This window comes from Aquila chrysaetos, chromosome 5, assembly GCF_900496995.4.
Source record: "Aquila chrysaetos chrysaetos chromosome 5, bAquChr1.4, whole genome shotgun sequence".
Classification (NCBI taxonomy): domain Eukaryota; kingdom Metazoa; phylum Chordata; class Aves; order Accipitriformes; family Accipitridae; genus Aquila; species Aquila chrysaetos.
The window spans coordinates 8689413-8703608 of NC_044008.1; the positions used below are offsets into that span (position 1 = coordinate 8689413).

At 43.4% G+C, this 14196-nt stretch overlaps 1 protein-coding gene across 5 annotated transcripts in view; it reads right to left on the reverse strand.

Annotated features, from left to right (window-relative positions):
- The window catches only part of GRM3 (glutamate metabotropic receptor 3), a 107077-nt gene that overhangs the window by 46406 nt on the left and 46475 nt on the right, over positions 1 to 14196 (reverse strand). The gene's annotated exons all lie outside the window — the stretch shown is intronic.

The window sequence follows — 14196 nt, forward strand, 5'->3', positions numbered from 1 at the left end:
AAGCATCTACAGCTATGCACAAAGATCACAGACATGGGGCAAGATATCTGATGTTGACCACACTGCTCAACAGTATTTTATGTTTTGCAAGGGCAGAGAGACCACTTCTGACATTTTTCTTACACCATCCTCTCTTATTCCATCCTCTCTCTCTTCTGGACTCAGAGTCTTATGTATTCTCATTCACTGTGCCTCCAGCTGCTTCCAGCCCTTAACAATTTTTTTTTTTTTTTTTTTTTTGGTTGACTGCACTCTACTTACTATTCTTTCAGCTATAGCGCTGTTACAGTGTTATCTCCTTGCTGTTAATTTTTGCTGAACTCAGCATTCGATCTTCAGTTCCACTCTTTAGCTGAAGTCCACCTGCCCTGCCTTCCTTTACTAGCCTGCTCACCTAGTGCAGGCAATGAGAGGATGGGAGAAACCTCTTGGGGCTTTACCTCCATTTTTGGGCTGTGAGAAATATTTGAAACACAGGAGAAGCCCTGTTTTACCAGGTGGGAACTGAAGGCTGTGTCTGTAATAGAAAAGCAATCAAGTCCATGCAATACCATTTAACTGTTAACATGCTCCGAGGGACGGTTTTGAGTCAGGTCAACTAGTGCTCTTCTAAACAGTGCCTGGACATGGTTCATGGACAAGCAGACACCAGAGACCATACCCAATAAAGAGTTTTGATGTGTTTCATCCGTTTCATGCTGGTTGGCGTCAACAACAGAGGATGGTCCGTGGTGCATTTAGTTATTAGCACTGCATTTCTGCAAGGCACTTTATTGAGTGACCCACCAAGGGTAGTTATTATGTGGAAGGTCTGGAAATTGAACCTGGCTTTCCATAAAATGACTTAATCACAAAACCATCCCTCCTTAAGGCACGAAAGATTCTCTTGCAAGCAAATTAAGTTAAAAAAAATAAAATAGAAGAGACATGAAAGAGAAAAAGAAGACACATGACAAGGAGGAGTCTTGCAGTTGATGCTTGCTTAGGGCATGAAAATGCTTACGGCTGGACTTGGTCTCTTTAATGTTAATCACAGTTCAATGCTCAGATCAAAGGGAGAACAGAGCAGTGATGTATGTACTTAGGATATGATTTTACTCTCAGTAAGGTCAAGATAGTTTGCCAATGACCTTAAAAGGAGAAAAATCAAGCCTTGGAGTGAAGACCATGTTGTAACAATTTTGTAACTAAATACACATACACAAAGTCTATTTATGCAACATAGACGCATGATTTCTCCATAGTCTCCTTGTCAATATCTCTTCAAATATGACAAAGTGACTGCCTTGATCTCCAAATCCTCAGATAAATCAAATAGGGTAATATTTAAATAGATCACTTTAATCATTTATTGCTGTACTTACCTTTTCCTTAACAGATAATATATTATTATTAAAGTTGCAGGGTTATTTATAATTTAGAAACACTTAACACAAAGAAGTTGAAATAAGCAACAATTAAGATTTAACACTGAATGATGGACGAGCACACTGATTGCAAGGCAGTTGTTTATCCTGGTACAATTTCAATATTGCTGTACCAAATTGTGTGAAAGGATAGCTTTTTATTCATAATTAGTCCAACATTGTTCTCTCGTAAATCAATAATATGTCAGATGCACTGTTAAAGGTCTTTCTCTGCTGTCCTAGTAACGTGTGTAGTCTGAGCTGCAGGCTGTCTCAGCAGAATTTTCCATTCAGATATAAGTGATATGTCAATGGAAAACAAGCTTCATCATCCCTCGGTGATCTATAAGTAAGCTAGTCTGTTGATCACCTGTGGTTTATTAACCAGGTTCAGAAAATATATTTGCTGGTAATGTTAGGGGGAGTAATGAAGTAACTGTACTCAGCAGTACTTTCTGTGTCAGACTGAGTACTATAATTTACCAAATATCATTGAAGTGTATACAGGCCATATAAAATGGTGATACTATCCCATTGGAAATAATTATCAGACAAAAAGGTAGCATTTGTCAAATAAATGGTTGTGTGGTTAATAATTCAGTTGAATCGACTTCCATTGTTCTCATCACTAATCCACTGTTTGGATAAAAATGGGACTTGGGATTTTTTTTAATGCAATATCCATTCTATTTACTTCTGTAGCTTCTGTCACCACTGTATCTCAGCAAATATTCATACATTTATCCTGACAACACTGGTAAAATATTTATTTTCCCTGTTTCACACTTGGGGAAAAAGAGGCACAGAAAGATGAAATGAGATTCTCAGAAGAGTCTAAGTTCAGATTTTGATTTGCTTGGCACTCACAATCACTATCACACTTCGAAAAGGTCTCTGCTTCCCTTTAGGAATTGAAGAACATGCTTCCAACTGTGCCCTGCACCCCCTGGTTCCCACTGAGGCACTGACTCTGAAAAACTTCCTACGCAAGCTGGTGTGTCTTCTAAGCCTGTTCCTGAATGATTTACCTAAGGTCATGAGCACAGCCAAGAATGAAACTTTGATCTTTTCCAGGGCTCCTCTGATACCTTAATGATAGACCTCCCTTGTTTTCCATTGCTCCTTCTGGCTTTTATGTGAGTCTTTTATAAGGTCATATTAAAACCAGCCTGTTTTCAACAGCCCTTCAACACTACCAAGAACAACTAAGTTTGCCGAAGAAAAGGCTTGTAAACGGGGTCCTGTATACGGTTTTCTAAACCCTACCTGGAACATGCCTAGAGCTACGGTGGACTTACCCTGAACAGCACGGAGTCTGTTCTCATCCCCCTGACTCCTTCATAGGTGCTGGTTTCTGCAAACGGCATCACCCTCCACCTTGCATCGCATCTGTGTCTCAGGGATCTATGTGTCTCTGACACGTCAGCAATAAAGGCTAGTAAGGTACCGAAAATTACTTCAACATTGTACGTAAAAAGCATATATGTGAAATGAATGATGGTATAGACAGAACTGATTCTCCCTGCAAAGAATGCAAAGGATTTCTATATTTTATCACTTAAGCTTGTTACAGTGGCCATGCTGAGGGAAACTGAAATCAGTCATGGCACAGCAGAGGATCAGTCCCAGCAGAAGTCAAGAAGCGATCGGAGAAGTTGGAATAGGTATGACCATTTCTCTGTTTCTTCCTTGCCACTTTGTGTTGAGACCCCCGGTCTGGACGTGTCCAGGGATATGAAGGGAGGAGATGGTGGGAACCCCACCTGGGCTGGAGAACACAGATGACTCAGCCCCATGATCCTGCTCTATCTGGGGACACACTGCTCGGTAAGGGGTGCCCATGGGTGGGTGCCACCCACCGACACCCATCGCCTTAGCCTTCCCACTTGACAATTCCTGTGAAGCTCTGAACTTTCCACAGAGGCTTTGAAACTGTAGGGAGACACCACGCATGCAGAGACCTGCTTTCCAGGAGAACATGATCATCCTATTTTACGTGTTCACACCCTTTGTTTATAAACGGGAGACAGTTACCAAATACACAGCTTTGGGTGTCGAATGTGCTTCTCTCCTTCTGCAAACTCGGTAGCCCGTGCGCTGCTGCCCGTGTAGCGGGCAAGGACCAAGGGTGCTGCGCGCAGGTCGGTGAGTGGAGGCATTAATGCGAAAGCTGGTTTGTCCGGGGAGGTTTCCTCTTCGGGCTGGGAGGGAGGGATGCTTCCAGCAACAGCAGCTTCTCGGCGGTGGGACTCCTGAAGGAAGCTGCGAGTCAGATTTGGGTGGCTGGTGAGCAGCGTCACTATGGTGACACTGAACAGACAGCTTGGTGCGAAGAAGGGAGGTTATTTTAAAGCAGCTAGCAAAGATGGGCTAGCAACTCAGCTTCTCTCCTGTTATCTCTGGCGTGCACCTCCCACGTGCTTTCTCTGCAGCTTGCATAACTCACGACTACATATACAAATATTTTGTACCTATTCCAGGCTGATATAGCCCATATTCCTCCCCGTAACCATGGTGAAGGTAGCACCCCAGAGTCAAGATTTGCCATTTCCTACCAGAAGTGATTTCACTACACTGGCCATGCCAACTTGGTTTTGCAGTACCCTCTTCTACTAAAAGCATGTTTCTGGGATGTTTCAAAAAAAAGTACCTGTTGATCAAGTTGCAATTCTTTCATTTTTCATTTGTATTTAATGTTTTAACTCCAGCTACAGACAGGGTTGTATTGTTCTAGGTGTTCTGTTAATATTAAAAATACGGACACTCCCGTCCTATATGCTTTGGATCCCTGGTGGAAATAGAAGTAGAGCCTAGGTGTAGAAGCGATCCAAATATCGAAATGAAAAATAAACAGAAACAGGCAGGAGAAAGGTTTCCATGTCTGGATCAGAAGGTTTCTGTCAGCACTTCCCTATGTCAACTTTAGCCAGCAGCACTCGGCTTGTAAAACACCTTCACTTGGCACTCCGGAGCCCCTTTTCTTTCCTCCAGGAAAGATCCACAGGGGAGAGCTACATCTGCTCTTGGGGGACACTGTCAGCACTTCCCTCAGTAAAAGCAACTCACTTGTGTTAACTGGCAGCTGTGCTGCTCTTGTTGAAAATACCCTTGCCTCTTAGTCTGAATAATCAGTTTTGGCAGACTATTTCTGTGCCTGTAAAAAGTTGATCGCACAAATACGGTATTTCTTGGTGCAAGTTTGCTTATTTACTAAGGATGTGCACACTCCTGTTTCTGTGAAAGCAACTCGAACGAGAAAGAGGATGTCTGGGTTTTCTATGTTCAGTATCCCACCGATATCATCTCCAAAACTAAATCTGTCTTTCCTGGCTTTCATCCAGGGCTATATTCACATGACAGCTCTGGTCTTCTGCAGGCTTTCTGTTTGCAGCTCACAGAGTAGCTCCACCTGTGCTGTCAGTTCAGGGGTGAATTCTTATTAGGCTAAGTGTCTTCAGTCTATTTTTCTAGGTGTCAAACTTCAAAAAGAAGTGCAGTTGAATCTTTCATTTAGCCAGATGACTTGTGAATCGAGTATGATTGTTCATATATCAATGACAATTTTGCTGATACCTTCCACCATATCAGCACCAATGGTTGGCACTGGCAGTCTATCCAACAGCTGTAGACTTTCCAATTTTCCACTTATAAGGATGGAATGGGAAACTTTATTGAGAGCTGAGGCACCTCAGGTCTCCTAGCTATTTGTCAATGCCATTTACTAGCAAATGGGACAATCTACATGGCTCGGCTAAAACTCTGGAGGGTTTTCCCCTCATCCCTACCATATGCTATATCCTAAATTCCTCCACATTTGTTCCCCTTTGCAGTATTTTGCAGGGCTCATCTGTTTACCCAGCTTCCTGAGAAAGGATGCAACACGAGCTGCCGTGGGTGCTGGAGAAGATTATGTTTAGCTTTATTGTGGGTGGCTCCCTCTTGGCAGTCAGGGATTTTTACTGCATTATTCAGGACTATAATGTGATACTGTGGTGCCCGGGGACATACGTCAACTTGGTATCACCTATCACCCTTAGTAAACTTTCTTTGGAGGAGGACCGTGCTCAGTGGAAGGTCACAGGGGAGGTTCTTCACACCTGTGCTCTTGTGGTGTATTACAACATTGAATTTAATAGTTCCATCAACATATCTGTCTCCAAGGACACCCCATCAGAGAGATATCTCTTCCTGAGCCCTTGCTGTGCCCTACAAATCTTATCCTAAGGAAGGAGATTTCTAAAACAATTCCAATTTTGCCTCCAAATTCTGGCGCATCTTTCAAGACTGACACAACAAGTTAAATGCCATGATTTCTTTCTCTCAGAGATCACGGATAACTTGCACAGCAGCATTGTTCATCCACCACATTTGGCACATTTATGTGTGCTCTGCCAGCACTTGACCTTAATGCCTGATGAGAACTGCACTGAAAGATAAGATGTCATACTTCGTTGGAAAAAAAGTGATGGACAAGCTTGAATCTCCTTACCAGTTATAATTAGAGATGCCATCACCTCTGGAAGAGAAATATTTGTAAAGGAACCCAAGCCTTAGGGTGACAGATATGTGCCAGGTACACAAATTGCTCACATCCTGATTCTGGCTGGCTGAAATCTGATAGCTTATATCAGGAAATGAAAAAAAGGAGGAAAAAGTTGCAGAAAACATGGTGAGGTAGAGAAAACAAGTAAATTTCTTCCATGGAAACGGAGAAATTTCCTTCATGAAATGTTAATCAAGTGCTGACACATAAATTTGCTGAAAATGAATCAAAGTGCTTTAAATTTCAATTGCTGGCTGTTATCTCTCAGAACTATTTTTTTTCTTTCCTTGTGAAAAATGACAAAAATGGCTTTACAGCTAGGTGATTTTGTGCCTTTCATTTCAACTTGGAAATCCATACATTAAAAACATTAATTAATACAATTACCACTGCCAGCAGCATGAGAATACAAGCTATACAAGTTCATCTCATGCCTAGCATATTGTAGAAGAGTTTGAAAAGCCCTAAAAATTTAGGGGCAATTTCAGTATAAAGAATGCCATATAAAGCAAGAGATAGTATGTCAGTGTAGGAGACCATTCCTCTTAAAATACAGACTTATGTTCTGTTACTTTAGAAAGAGAAGAAAAAAAATCAGAACACTGCATTACTGTTTGTACTGTGTTAGCATCAACAAGTGACGCTTTATGTTTTCTACAATGTCAACATACAACAGATGCCCAGCCCTTTCCTCAGAGATCTATGATATATTCATCCTGTTTCAAAAAGAGAATTTAAAATATTAATCACACAGGAAAACAGATGTCTCTGACGTGATACTCTTGAAGTTTCTAGATATTAAAAGACTCTATAGATTAGAACAAGACCTATTAATTTAGCCTGAAGAGGAACAAGGAGCCCCTGGAGATTACCGGACATTAATGTGGTGTGGAAATATGGGTCTTTGCTACTTGTTAAATTACATGAGTGCATTTGGCACTGGCTGAGTCCTTCTAAAGTGAGTTTGGTCTCAGGAGGGGAAGCTGCAATGAGCAGACCACCAGAGCTAGAGATCTGGGTCAGGCTGTGCAGTCTCCTAACTCGTTAGAGTTTCTTCTGTACTTTGACAATAAGTATATTCAAGCGTATTGAGAAGTCCAGCCATGAGCCTGAGGCTTTGTACCATCTGGACAATTTGTGGTGTAATGATCTTGATGTAATGCAGGGTTAGACCTTTGAAAGTCCCACCATCTTCCCGTCTGTCTTTTTTGGATTGTGCTGAATCCTACTGCTTTTTATCCATCTGCTTATTTCTTCCAGGCATTGGCGACAGCTGAAAGCACACCAGCAGAGACAGCAACGAACAGACAAGTGCTGTCTGCTTATTGATTGCGTGTTAGTCGACTTTAGTCTCAGTCTCCCTGTGTGGTCCCAGAAAGACATGGAAGAGGAAAAGTGGGAGTATAAAGACTTTGGGGACAAAGGAGCAGCTGGCTTCCATGACCTGTGGATGTCACAGCAATTATTCCTGCTAGGTGGTGCAGGGACGTCATCGCCACGCTAAGGTCAGCAAGGTCAAAGGCTGGGTGAGAGAGGTAATGGCATAAACGTCGGGTAGTCCTGCACAAAGTGAACCGTGACGTTTTCAGCATCATGTCCTGGCACGAAACTTGTAGCTAAGAGGAGCTTAACACTTGAGCTTAATGCAAGTAAAGCTTAACTAAGTGAAGTTAACACCAACCTAAGTATAGACTGCCCAAGGAGTATCTGTGCATTTAGGCCTTGGACAAGTATTTAGCCTTTCCCTCTTACCTGATTCTTAAGCAGCTGTCTTTCTGCCCTCACAGAGCTCATTTCTGTCTTCCGCTCATAATCGTTTTTCAGCTCTCTGCAACATCTGCGGGGTTTTTCTTGGGCCCAGATCTCTCTGTGAGTTTCTGCCCATGCTCCAGCCGAGGTGCTCTGCCTGTGTGTTCTTGGCTCCCTCTGAATGGCATCGGCGTGAGCTGCCAGATTTCACTCTCATTACTCTTCTGCCAAGACATATCCCTCACATTGCGGCAACATGGCCAAAATATGGCTGAGCCTCTGCATATGTGGAGGGCAAAGAGTCCTTTCTCACTATTGCTCCTGTTGAGATTCAATCTGGCTGCCAGCACAGCCAGCCTTAGTGTCACACAGGCCTTGCAAAGCAGCTAAGTGTGCACCCTTTCTCTTCTCCGTCTGATGTGGGATGACTTCTGCTGCCACCCATTCTGCTCTAACGGGACCCAGTCCTGGCCTGGAGCCCCAGGTAGTGGCATTCAAACCTGGCCTGGCGCCTTCCACATGACTGGTCAGGATAGGAGAAACAGCAATAGCAAAGGTGATGGCCAGCAGTGGGCAAAGCCCCCTCCACGGCTCCTTCTCACCCCGCTGTGACTCAGTCATAAGTCAAATAAAAGCCTTCCCAGGTTGGTGCTCCTATCCCTGTCTGGTCTGAGCTGTACCTCCCAGTTCGCCACAACAGTACCGAACACTCAGCTGGGAATTTTCCAGGTTAAGATGGTTCTTTTCATTTGTCAAACAGGGCAGTATTTATCCTTCTGACATATGCACTGGAAGCGCTTCAGAGCAGGAGCTGTTGCCTTGCCCATGGCTGTTCAGTGCTGAACTCTTGTCTCATCACCACCGACCATTTACTCATGAGATTCAATCTGCCTATTTTGCATACTTAACATATGGCAACATTTTAGGCACCTTTGACCTCCCACAGAAGAATCTCCTGTCTATTCTGACTTAAGAAAGACACAAGGTGTCTCTGGAGACCTCCAAAGGCACAAAAATATTTGTAATGAAAATTTAGGCGCTTGCTTTAGGCAGACTAGTTCACCTAGAATCTACAATATGAGATCAAGGTAGGTGCCCGATTACACAAACAGAGTTTTACCTACCGGTCATATGTTTTGTTGTATTCTTGATAACAACACAAAGCAATAGACAGAGATCAAAACAGGGAAAGACTGTTCAGGTTTTTAAAGAAGGGAAAGAATTTTTAGCGGTGGATTGTAGCTTTTTGCTGCTGAGTTGGTTTTTTTTTTAACATAAAAAGATTAAAAATTTAACAACAGTAGCCTCTCTTGAAATGATCCTTTCCCCTGCCCCCAGAGCCCAGACTGGTAACTCTTCCATCACATGAATGTTACCTCCAGGCTACAGCATTCAGCGGAGTGTGAAATCACAATTAACGGAGCAAGTGTTTTGTAAGTGAGCAGAGACGGCTGCAAATTACATCCTGCTATTAGCTGATTTTAGAGCAACGCTGTTGAACAGCTTCATGATTACTGGGCTGTGGCGTGTATTAAAAAACCATTAATAAAACATAATTGATTGTGAATTGTGCTTACTGCCTTTATAGGTTTAATCACAAATGTCACAGAAGTTTACTGGAAACAAAAGCTGCCCTCAGCTATCTACGGGAACTGGATTGTTCTAAAAATTTTACTGAACTTGATTTGCAGCTGCTGTAAATCAGTAAACTACTGAAACCTATGGATTTTGCTGACTGAGAGATCCTCTTTGCGTTTTTCTTTTCCAGTCGGCAAAGAGAGGTGTGAGAGTGCCTTGCTTCTGCCAGAAAGAACCTCTGGAAGCTTGATGGAAACAATATCCTCAGTCTCTCAGACCTGCCATTCACTCGGCTTGCCCTTAGAAGTAGGTAATGTCACTGGTAGGGAACAGGAGATGGCAGTTTCTATTTGCTGGGAAACAAGCAACAATACAGAGCTATACTTAGAAAATACTCACATTTATTTCTCTCTTTTGGGCCCCAAATTATTTTCAAACCTTAAATCATGTATTCTTACAGGAACCCAGTTATGTTTAATTCTGATCCATGACTCTGTCTGGGCTCATGGACGGACAAGTTACGCCACAGTAAGTTTATGGCTACATTTTTCAAACTTGGATGCCCTGCTATGAATTTATGGACTTTAAAAAGGCCATTCACAATCAGTCTAATTTGGGACTTTGACAGAATTCGCATGCCAGCCAGTGATACAAACTGCCTGCCCTTCTGCATCTGTTAGTACTATGGGGACCTAAAACTCACTCTCAGGCTGAGAATTCCCAAAGCACTTAAAAGCAGGCACTGCCTGCATTTGCTGATCAAGGTGACACCTAACTCCACTTATTAGCCAAATTTAGTTAGAGAAAGACTAAACTCTGCCAAAGTCCCCAGGGAAATACGCTCAGGTATGCGGGCAGGATCTTGCCCTAGCTGTGGGTATTTAAGCCCATACAATTTTCTCACCCCACAGAGAAGTGGCATAAAGTGAGGAATAAAACCCAGGAGTTCTGACTCTGTCTTGCTATGACCACCAGAAATGCTAGTGCTAGGAGTGTATCAAAATCTTGGAAGAGGACCTAAAATGAAGTAATACAATACGTGCACTATTTATTGACTTTTTGGCAGCCTGTGCCCTGGCAAACAAACTAGTATAAACACTGGGAGTAGATTGCTGAAAAGCATTTCCTGCTAAAGAGCTAGCTCTAAGGGGTTTTTTTTAGTAAAAATAAACCCTTGAAAGCCAATTTTTCCTGTTTCTGCAAAGATGTATCCCACAAAGGCAGGAACAAACATGCCTCATACTGACCAGAGGAGTGAGTTGTTCTGGTATGAAACCAAATACAATGGTATGAAACCAAATATAAGTCAGTCACCACTCAGGCTCATTTGTATCTTGGACCCAGCTATTTGCAGGTGAAGGTGCATCCTGGAACAAACACCTCCGACCCGCAGCAAGCCGCTGCTTTGCCCTGTCCTCTGTCCATCCCTCAGCTCTGTTGTAAGCTGTTTTCTTGTCTTCTTTCATGCAGCTCCACAGCAGTGTACCTACATGCATATATATTTTTATGTGAAGAGCCAGAACCTCACATCCCCAACACGCTCGCTGCCTTCTCTTGCTCTAAATGGCCATCGCTATGGCAACAACTGCTTAGCTCAAAATTTAGAGAGGCACTTAGCACAAATTATGAAAGAAGAGATGCAACAGCATTCTGCGTAAAGCCACGGTTTGACGGCCCGCTGTGGCTCCAGTCGCTGATTTCTTCAGGACACCCTAGGGACCTTGCCACCTGTGGTCTGGCACCTTGTGCTCAGCGTGGCACAGGAAACAGCTTTCTCTAATGCTGGCTTTGTCTTTATTCTTCTCTGTGCTTACAGTAAATGGCATTTAAACCATCTGATCAGCCACAGAACTGAATTTGCAGCCCGCCCAGTGCGGTCCTCAATACCTCTGCCAAAATACTTCATGGTCTGATAGTGTGGGGGGAATTCCTTGCTAATGAAGACAGGGAAAGACACAGGACCTATTTAGAGTCTCTTGAACGGTACTAGTGTTCTGCATCAGCATGCCTGGCAGCAGATGAAGGGCCTGTCTGAGTTGTAGGACAAAGCACACCGCATGTCTCTGACACTTCTCCTTGCGAGGAGTCGCTCCGTGGTGCCAAATCTCAGATATGATGATAGAGTAGAGGAAGGACCAACATGAATAATCTCAAGAATTCGTAGTGAATTTAGGAGATTCATGTCTTTCTAAACCTGTATGAACTTTGTCGTCTGTTCTTGCATATGGCCACATCTTATATAAGGCAAGATGAAGGTGTCCCTGTCCATTCTTCACTCTTTGGATGAAGCACACTAATTGGTAAAAACTATTCAAAGGGAGACATATCGGCAACCAAGCTCCTTCTTCATAAAAGTCCTTGGGAAATCCTTTCCCAAACTCCATTCAGACAACTAGTGCACAAGGATGCGAAACCTACCAGGACCTGGAACAGGCTGGAAGAGTGGGGACTTGTGGACAGAAAAAAAGGCTCCGTTTGCAGCTAGGCATCCCAGGAGTGGATTTACTCTTGGGAAGGTGGAGGTTATATATGTTTTGGATCCTGTTAATGCTATGAGAAGATGCAGTCTGGGGATGAATAGAGTAAACCTGCTTCTAAGAGGAAATCAGTGAGGTGGTTTCCTAATCTAGGGTAAAAACTAGAATGACAAGAAGGCAGGCATGCAGATGTGAACTATTCATTGCTGCCTGGCAAGAGCTGTTCTGTTGATAATCTTATTTTCATGGTGGACATAGGCAGGGTGTGGGTGGTGACCATTCACTGCCTCCTCTGCTACAGGAGGGAGGGAGCACATGGGTAGGCAGTAGGTTGCATGCTCAGAACTGATGAAGGCAGGGTATTCTTCTGCCAAGATACTGCTGAGCTGCTCAACAGCTGCTGAACGCTTGTGGTTGGCCAGTATGGATGCTAAATGTCTGCATAGACTCAGGGTCACTGGAAAAGTTCATGGGGGAGAAATCCACCCTGGACTAGTAAGCTTGAAGACCACAGGTCTTCCCAAGGAATTCCCTGCCTGGGAAAGGCAGGCTGTGAATTTACTCCGGGCATAGGCTACACTGCAGGTTTGCTCTAGCCCTGTGGACTGCTGCAAGATGTGGGACAGCAATTTAAGTTCTCTATACCTTATGGTCACTGTTTACAAAGCACAGGGCTGTGAGACTTTACTGAATTAAGACTTGCTTCGTTGTTTGTGGAAACTGTTGTCTCTTTATTGACTTCACTGGGAAGACACAAGCGCACTAGCAGAGAGAATCTGGACCTTAATTTGTAAAGGGATTGTGGACAGCTGTACTGCATGAGGCCAGCAGTCCACCTTCCCTACATCCTCCTCTTGGCAGTTGTTAAAGCTGGTGCCTATGAAAATGAGCAAAAATTGGAAAAGTGCATTGTGTTATTTCCCATGAACACACTCCCAATCTCCAACAATTTACAGCTCAGGGGCTTCCTGTGCTGGATGTGATTTCTTTGAATTTATTAACCAGCAATAGATTTATCTTCTACAAACTTGTGCATTTTCCCTTTGAACCCATGAAACTGTTAGCATCCACCAAATGACATTCGGAGTTTTGAAATGGGGTTCTGGAGCTTAGCTAGGAAAAACACCTTTTTTTTTTTTCCATGGTAAAAATGCACCTCCCTGTTTGATCCTGCCTCCTTCCAGCTTTGTCTGATGTTGTCTCATTCTTATAGTGGAAAGGTAATATGCCTGACTGAAAATTAGGAGAAAGAAGACAACTTCCAAAGTCGTCCACTAAAGACAAATGTTCATATCTAATTTTAAACATCTAAAGTGAGGTTTCTTAGTCTGGTTTCCTTTACAATGGACAGATGGAGATAGGAACCTCCAAAAGGCAAATCCTGTCCTGGGTGGGATGAAATACTTTCTGCAGGTGCTGCCTCTACTGTGGAAAGCAGGAGCTCAGTGGGAAAACAACCCTAACTTCACTGCCTCAATCAGAAGCCTCAAGCTAAGCAGGTTGAATTTAACTCCTAACTGTGCTCCTTTCTTCCCTCACTGGAGCCAGACAGAGAGTTTTAGTCAAGGAAGAGTTAAAACTGTTTGCATGGCTGTTTGTATAGAGGTTTATTATTTCCTGGAAGGTACAGTCCACATTAGGGATGTACTCCTCTCTCACTCCAGGAAGAGTTAGATCTGATTTATTTTGGGAGGGCCAGGGCTGAATATTCTTTCTGTGGTCTGTGTGCCTTGTAATAACAAACTTTCTTGTTATTACAATTCTCATTGCAATTTAAGATTAATACTTATATCCTAAATTTCACTGAGGCCAGCATGAATGAATAATAATCCCATTAAAGAATTCAGGAACCAGCCAAGAGTCACTGCTTATATTTGTTAAAAAAACTGAACCAGAGGTGAGGATTTCATTGCTTTGCTTGCACTTTCTGGCTTTGATTGGGGGGAAGCTCCACGTCTGCCAACATTTCTACTGACCACAGGAACGCTAGCAGAACTGTCCACACAACAGTGGGAGTGCAATGAATGATATTCTGTGGTAATTGCCCCAAATTCTTCTGATGAATGCTGATTGAAAAATGTGAGCTGAGAAACCACAAGACCAGGTGCATGCAAAGAAAGTAGGTTAGGAATTGTACATGCCAAATTGTGATCTAGGCTGCATTCCCCTCAAGGACATATTCTCCTATATCCATAGGTTGTTTCACGGGGCAGGAAGATGACGGAGAAGAGCGATCTCTGCAGATCAGCTGTTCTTCCCATCGTGCAGATGTGTGAGGAGCAAATGGGCGTGAGGAGGCTTGGGCTGTGGTGTTGCCCCTGTGCCAGCCCCACGGCTCTAAGAGGAAAAGGACCCTACATCGCATGTCTTGAACTGCGGAGGTGTCTTCTGGCAAGGAGAGAGATCAGGAAGCAAACGGCAGACCTGGAAGTGTCTGTTCCAG